At 32.3% G+C, this 8,725-nt stretch overlaps 1 long non-coding RNA gene across 6 annotated transcripts; it reads left to right on the top strand.

Moving 5' to 3' along the window:
- Nucleotides 1-516: 516 nt before the first annotated feature.
- LOC107813134 (uncharacterized) lies at nt 517-8,725 on the top strand. 6 transcript variants are annotated; one of them, XR_001654263.2, is made up of 7 exons: nt 581-884; nt 4,041-4,109; nt 4,356-5,740; nt 6,746-6,848; nt 7,497-7,651; nt 7,938-8,039; nt 8,504-8,725. It is a non-coding gene; the product is annotated as an uncharacterized LOC107813134 (long non-coding RNA). The 6 variants fall into 6 exon arrangements; XR_001654265.2 differs by having other exon boundaries at nt 517-4,660; nt 5,630-5,740; XR_001654261.2 differs by having other exon boundaries at nt 517-4,109.

An 8,725-nucleotide genomic window follows, 5' to 3' on the forward strand; every position in this document is an offset into this window, starting at 1 on the left:
ATTATAGTTGATTTTATATTATAGTAACTTTAACACTATTACATTGTTTATATTTATAAAAAGATACTAAGATACTTTATGTTTGTTGGTTTTAAAAAAAATTTAAATTTTCTTAAACTTTTAATGTGCTTTTTATTTTTTTGTAGTTATTTTATTATTTTATTAGTATATAAATTAAAAAATTAAAAAATTCATGGGGCTTACGTCTCACCCCATGTTAAGTAAACGCCCTCTCCCCCTTAAAAACACTGCTATTTACTACAATTATTGTTCACATTTCAACCACGTTGTAAATTAGTACTCCTTCTAATTTATATGATACATTCTTTTTACTAATCTGTTAAAAAAAGATGACGTATTTCTATATTTGAAAACATTTCAACTTTAAATTTTTGATTTGAATCATTTTACTATTAGTGAGAAGCGTTTGTACTACACAAATATTATCGACCCACAATGCTTTTACTCCTTAAACCTTTGAGGGCATAAGTTTTAAAGTCTTCTTTTGATGGAGTAAATTTTAACGTCTACAATCCGGCGTGCCGTTTTCTATTTTTCCTTCCATAAGTACTTATTACTCTACATTTGATTTTCACAAGTTATCTACTACTTCTACTTTCCTACAGTTTGAGCAACTTGGGGTCGTAGGGGTATTTTAGTAAAACTGCATCTGTTTTGGCCTGAGCCACGGTTTTCTCAGGTTTTGACAGGCCCTCAAGCTGAACGCCCATGGTCCATACTATTCTTCCTCCACGTTGCCCAGCCTTCTACACTGATCTTTCTCCAAATTTTCATAGTCGCTCAATTTCAGTTCCAGTTTCCTTTGTCTCTTTCAATCTTCTATCTTCCTGCTCAGTCTATGTGCTTGGTTGTACAGTTATAAGGTAAGTTTTGCTTTCTTCTTTTTCTGATTTTCAAAATCGCTGCTGGGGGGACATTATTTGAATCGGGTAAATTGTTGATCCATTGTTTAAGAGTTCTATTGCTGCCTTTCTTCACACCATGAAAAGAGTAGAGTTGGTGAAGCAAATTCATAAAGAAGGAGCGTGCAGAGACCAAATTTATATCCACATAAAAAGAGGGTTATCATTTAATTCATGAATCAAGGCTCAAGAAGTCTTGAGTTGTTTAAGAGTGAACCAAGCACACATAAGATTTCATGATTTTATTTATAAAACTAGTAAATTTGTCCGCTCTTATAATAATCGGAGTTAAATTACCAAATTTTATGAATTTATTGAAATAATTTTTTAATTTTTATGCAGACAAATTTAATTCTATGAATTAAGGTAATAACAAAAAAATAATATTTTACTTCATCGAGGTGATCAATTTGCCTGAGGATATTACTTACCTCAATTAAAGTGCAAATTTCGTGCGTTGGCTTGACAATATTGCTGAAGTGGTTTACCTCTTTAATCGATTGTGAAGGTATCACTTATACACATCTTTAATAGGTCCTACCATACAAATGTATACTTCTAAAATTTTAATCAACTTGATGATTTGGTTATTTAAGAATTTCAAGCAACTGTAGATGAACTAAGACACTGGGGAAGAGAAGATGTTGCACCACTCGGTACAGAGAGAGAGAGAGAAATGTATGATGTAAGCCATTTAGCCTTCCCTTCCTAATTAAAGGTCGTATAAATATGATAAGAATCCAAATATACTTGGAATTCAGGGATGATCTACCTACTAAATTGAAGATTTAGTGATTTATGAATCTAGTTTCTAACACATTAAATCGTTCATCAATATGATATTGGAGTAGTAACTGAACGAGAGGTTTTGGACTTCTAGGTACGTACCTCGTCTCTCCTTTCATTTCATGTTTAAATGTTGTTAAAAGTAATAATATTTATTATTATACGCAGTCGTATTTAGCTATTTTAAAATACAGAAGAAAATAAGTTAATATTCTATTATGGATATATGAAAATGCAATAAAAAAGAGAGACAGACATAGTAGTAGGTTTTTACATTCTTACTTTGTTTAAAAATAAAGCTGGGTGCCACCATATTCCCAATAGAATAAATTGAAGTAGTTCTCTGTTGTCGAAATGAAAAAGAGAAAATTTTCATATGAAAAAGAAAAGTAAAAGGTAAATCGACTTAAGTTTAGAAGATAATATTAACAATATCATATCCCAGTAATTATAACCATAATTAAGTTGCAAAATATGAGGTTGATCCCCAAAAAAAAGAGAAAAAACAATTTGTGGAACACAAAATACACCACTCTTGACCCTATTACAATTAATCTTACAACCACCGAGCTATTATAAATTATCCGTGAACCATTCTATTTCCAAATACCATGGTGTTTTCTTGATGAATATTTGAATAGAGGATTGTATTGCCCAATCTTTAAACGGAAAAAAAATGTGACAACAAAATGCACACCGACAAAATGCATGGATATTGAGATTATTTAACGTCATAAGTTATAAGTGCATGAATTAAATTTGTCAATTCTATTGCAACTTACTCTAGAATTTCATCCTTATGGTTGGTTTTGTTCCAAAAATAATGTCCTAACGCCGATGTCTTGCATCTAAAAAAGTGGAAGATTATCATTATCTCTAATGGAGCGAACAGAAAGATAATAAAAGGTGTCCAGTAACGGTAAAACAATCATCTATTCAGTATTTTTTCTTGTGGGTTACTGTTCCATACATCGCACTTGCACAAAACCCCGGACATTTCAAATGACATTTATGAGTTACTGGAAGAAAACGACGATAATACAAATCTATTGATTTCTTGCAGCTATGAAAAACAGAAAATAACGTAGCATCAATATTTCTAAAGGAGCAAAACACGTATATCTAATAATAATAATAATAATGGAGCTGAAAATAGAAAGCTATGAAATTCACTAACATTGTACAAAACCAAGCTAAATATGAGTCTCTATATATAGTGGTGTACTATTGTTTTATGTTTAATGAGGAAGAATCAGCCGTTCAATTCCTTTATTAAGTGATGGAGCGTTTCGGTTTTCAAATTGATTATAGAATTGGTTTAGTCATTCGTTTTAGTTTCTATAGTCATAATTTAAACCTTCCATAAATGACAATATTAAGGATGCCATAAATATGATATGTTTAATATTCTACAGATTTTTTAGTCACCAAATAATGGATAAAAGCCAAAAAAAAATGAGAAAAAAGATAGAGGACTTTCTTGAGCTATAAGAGGTGCCACATCACCTTTTTAATTCCTAGCTTTATATATATATATATAAAGATACATGCATATATATCTACAAAAGAAAACTCAGAATGCAACATTAGGGTAGACGTGATATTTATAGGATGAAATTCAGTGATTAGAGAACTGGCAGATGGTAAGCAACACAATCTATGCCTATTTTAGTCTAATTTGATCAATGTCATCCCACAATGTTCAGTTGTTCACTCCAGTTAACTTTCCTGACCAAAAGTCCTTTAAACAAATGGAAGTGTTAACACTAATTTTCTCTTGAGAAAAAGACGCATAAAAATGAGGTCATAAAGGAGAAGGGGTTGATTGGGAAAATTAGTGTTTGTTTTTAGAAGTGTTTGAATATTTTTATTTTTGAACTTCTTTAATTTACTGAAACTTTTATAAGTTTGTAGAATATTGATATAGAACGGGATAAGTTTTACTCATCTGGCGTGATCATAAAGAGATACAAGTATGCCAAAAAACCTCTCGCCTTTTGTTTTCTTGACTTGTAGTTTGCAGATTGAACATTTTATTCAAGTGGTGAAAATAGCGGTGATGGTATGTACTGTAGTAAACATTAAAAGGTTCATTTTTTGGGTAGAAAAAGGGTTGTTTTATGAAGCATTTACAGGTGAATTAGTAATAGGAAATTTGAATGCCATATGTTTTTTTTGGTCTGAGTTAGTTATCACAGAACAATATTGCTATAGGGTAGAGATAATAAAAAGGGCATCAATCACACATGCCGTATAGAAAACTTAGATGATCAAGAAGACCGACTGATAATTTCAAGATTTAACCATGTACTCCTCTTCCTTTGAGCCAAGGTTGCTGGTATATCACTTTTCAAAATGTCGTTGACCCTGTTTCCAAGTCAGTGGCTGCTACTGGAAAGTGTAAGTTGCATGACATTCATATGTGAACTTATGTTGGCATATTTTCAAGCTGTCTTTTTCTAAAGTTGATGAAAAAAGTGTGAAAAACTTGTTCAGAAACGGACAAATTCCATATCGAGTCAACAAAAGGATAGCTCAAGCTTAAAGTTTTATTTATTCAGACGTGCCTTACAAATATTGAGCTCTAAACTCCATCAATTCAGCAATCTGCCTCAAATCTAAAGCATGTTCTTTTGTGACTTGCAGTTAAATAGCAAACCACATGAAGCAATTAGAGTATCCGCACTTACAGTTCTAAAGTGCACTGTTGGTGGATGTACACTTTGATGTAAAGCAAGTAACTTTTGCGTTGATATTACCTATTACTCACAGCTATTAGCTCTTATGGTTCCTCAACTCCATATGAAATCTTTCGCAGATGTGCTCATTCTATATAAACTTTTAGTTAATGATTCTGCTACTGATATACACCACTCTATACAAGTTGCTTTCTTTTCTAGGTAGAAATTGATATCATTGAAGATGCAACTTTTCTAAATGTTGTTGTGAAGGTAAATATGTGGTTAAGATGGCAATATTATTATTATGCTCATTTTGTTTGGAGGCCTCATCTTTGAAGCTCGAGATTCCTTTTTAATTTGCTAATTGGTTGACTGAATTTGTATTTCTACCTTCTCTTTGTATGATTATTACTTGTGGAGGTATAACCTTTAGCTCATACCAGGTATAACCTTTACATCCTACCAACTTCTGTACCGATCCTCGCTAATAAACCTGTGGCACATTATTGATCTCAGCTCATCCTTGCTTAATGATCTCTTCACTGTTGTGTTTATAGTTGAGACAAAATTTCAGATTATCTCATGTCTTAAGCCTTATATTGTTATATACAAATAGAAAACCCCATAATCTGGTCTTAAATATTGTGTGCTAGCCTCAAGAAGAACTGTTGGTGCATTTTTTGTATGCTTCGTTCGCTCTTCCATTTGGCTTAAGTTGATCTTCAATATTTTAGTATTAGGGTCTAAAAAAACTCTAATATTAAGATGAATGACATAGACCTCCATAAACAATAAATTGCAGTCAATTTTTTTTAGCATCAGTAGGTATATCAACAGTATGAACAGTCGTTTCACATATATCTGCATGTGGTTGGATTTTGAATCATTTCATGGAATGCATGATAAATTTAAAATGTACTGGACCAAATTTCCTTTTCCATTATGCTTATCTGTAGGGTTATTGTACACACGCTGTTCCAGATTATTCCCTCCCTTGGTAGAAACAAAGCCAATTTGCAAGTACAGGAACCAGTTTTTGCTCAAATTTATTATTTCCTTTAAAGTTGTGAGGAAAAAGGAAAATCTCCTGCAAAAAGTTATTCTCGATTGGGCTTAATAGCGTATGATTCCCATTACGGGGCATTGAATGAAGTTGGTTCCATAATGTGCAATTATTTATGAGGAATTTTTGTCTGTACGATAATTCAATGTTATGTGTATGTGTGTTGCATCTTTTAGGACAGGGGGGTGAGAGTGTCTACAAGTTTGACTGTTGTTTAATCTGTTCAGTGCTTTCATGATTGGTGATGGGAAACTCTTGACGCACATTGTGTTGAACATAATACCCAGGTATTTTTGTAGTTTTGCTTTGCTATATCGACAATCTTCCTATTAACTGACTTTTCTATGTGTCTATCTGCTTTTATTAGAATAACAATTTTTATTATCATAATGTCTGCTATGAATTTTTCTAAAAAATAGTTTTCATGAAATAATAGAAAGCCCTTAAAGTAGAGCAATTGGTGACATGTGAATTGTATATCGAAACCAGTAAATCATCATTGTAATTTTGTTCTGTTATGTAAACTGAAGTGTGGTTTATGTTGGATATAATATTTCTTTTTCTGAGAGGAGGGCATATCTAGGTCATCCATAACCACGGTCTACAGATCAAGGCTTGACTTTAAGATTAGACTGCATTTTTGGAAAAAGGTTAACAAGCACGTTATTTCTTTTTTTGGTTAAAGGTGAATCCGGGAAGGAAGCAAACTTTTGACTTGTTATAAAAAAGAAAAAGTGCAGAAGATGTAGAAGTGAAAAAGTAACTCAGCAATTTGCGTTCTTTACTTTTAAAGCTTTGCACTGTGCCTGCCACAAATATTCTAATCACACTTCTCTTCTGATGTGTGAGTGTCTCTTTATTTCAAGCCTTCAGGTCAAGCTTTTAAACAACAATGAAGGCTAAAATTCTGGTGTACGCAAGAGAAATAGAATAATATATACACTTAAAATACGAATTACCCGCATAACCATTAGGCTCGACCTTAGACTATGTTGTATTCTTTTTGGTACAAGGAACTGTTTTTCTGTAGAACTTTAATTCACTATTGTATTTTATATTGAACTGATTACTTGTCAGAATGCTGTATTTATGATATAATGGTTTAAGAATGAGAGGTCATCTTCTTAGCAGGGAAGGAAGTTTTAGTTGTTCTCTATTCTTTTGTTATTTGATAGGTAAAGAAAGAAAATTAATTTGTGCACATAAATTACTGGATAAGCAAATAATATAAAAGAGTCATCATTTGTAATCCTAAATCTATCTTCGTTTCCTTCTGCCTTTTTCCAATGAAGGCATCCGTAATGATGACGGAAGCAGACCCTGCGAGCCGACTGTTTCTTGACTTACAAGGCTGGGAAGACCACATAGAAAGATAAGTTGAAAAACCTGGATGAGGTAAATATCCTTTTTATTTATGCCATCTCAAGCAAGATTTGGGAAAAAGGCAAGGATTTTAAATATTTTTTAATTGTATTTTAATAACAAACACGTTTTCATATTATTTTTACAAGACTTGTTTGAATTGTTCTGCGGTTTTCTATTGTAATTTATCTCAAATGGTATGGGGTAGGGTATTTACATTTCCTCTGAAAAAGGAAAGGGTCTAATAATATGTTAAATATATTTGAGCTGCACTGAGATAATTGCACGATTAGTGCATTACTAAAAGTGAAAACATCAATATAACAATTAGAAACATAACCTGTTAAGCAACTTTGTCACGCAAAAACTGACTTCTTTTAGCGCTGATAGATAACATCGCGATCAAGTTATGCCTCAAAATGAAATATCATTAAGCTTATCCTGTTTGACTGAAGAAATGCCTAAAAGCTATGCATTCCACACTTAAGTTGCTCCTTTGACATTCAGTTTTGCAAACTCTCAATTTTGGTAGTGATTTCTACATTTGATTGGCCTATAAGCCACAAAGTAAAATTACATTTAGGCTACAATGCTGCAAAATAAACTGAATTTCACAAGATTATTCTCTTCGATATACAGAAGGAGCATTAGCTTTATCATCTTCTTTTGATGAAATGGCAGGAAAGCTCATCTAACAAGGGTGAAGAAGCATCTGAGAGGCCAAATATGAGTTCGCTTTCAGAAGATACATAATGTTGTTGAACACACACGAGGAGATTTACCATAGTTCATATCTCTCTCAACTGCAAAATATTAGTATTCTAAGACTATTGCAGGTCAATTTCTTGGCCCGATAATTTTGGTAGAAAAATTATTTCTTTTGTTTGTTTATCAACTCTGCACTTCTTATTTAAATATCTTATTAAGTGTTTAGCTACTTTACAGTAATGTGACTCATCTGCACTTTTTATTTAAATATCTTGTTAGTTGTTTAGCTACTCTACAGTAATGTGACTCATCATGAGAATCATTTGATTCAGTTAGTTTGCAATATCTAATGTACATACGCTAAATTCTACATTCAAGTTTTGTAATTTCAACTCTTTTCTTATGCCTTTTCAGGTGATTAATTTATGCAAACAAATGAGTATGAATGGCAAAGAAGTTTTGTCAATTGCTTATCCGTCGATGATAGGAACTCAACCAAAGGCATCCCAAGATAAGGTATCGCCAGCCATTTTATTAAGAATAGGTTATTAAAAACGAATGAATGGTACATGATCAGTACTTCTTTGAACTCAACAAATACAAGAAAAGAATAGTAGAATAGAAAGCAAGAGGAACCAATCTTTAAGACACAAGTTGGCCTTATGAAAATCTGGAGAACATGTAGTATCACTTGGAACCCCAGATTATTATTGGGCTCTGGTAAAATGAAAAAATATTTGTTCTAAGCAACTTAGCTGAAGGAAGATCACTTTTAAAGAATGAACAAAGCCAACTAGATTATTGGCTATTTGAGTGAGATGTATAATTATTGTGCTGCCTCTGCCATCTATGTTATAACAAGAAAAATGTTCACATTTTTGACTTATACTCTTTCCTTTGAACATGTTACCATTGTTAAAAAAAAATTATTCTCTTGCCCAGTTACTTGTTCTTAAAATATATATCTTTCCTTACCTCAGGTTGCTAAAGAGATCAGTTCTGTGTGGAGGAGGCGTTAGGGAAATAGAGAATCATGTTAAATATTTTTATATTCAACATCTCCCACTGTAGTTGAGTCATTTATAATCTGATACGTATCAATTGTGTTGTCTAAAAATATTGTAGACATTTATGCCCCTATTCTGGATGTTATAACACATAGAGACAGGATTGCTCACCAATTATGGCCAACCTGTTGCATA

The sequence above is a fragment of the Nicotiana tabacum genome, chromosome 10 (genome assembly GCF_000715075.1).
Source record: "Nicotiana tabacum cultivar K326 chromosome 10, ASM71507v2, whole genome shotgun sequence".
Lineage (NCBI taxonomy): Eukaryota > Viridiplantae > Streptophyta > Magnoliopsida > Solanales > Solanaceae > Nicotiana > Nicotiana tabacum.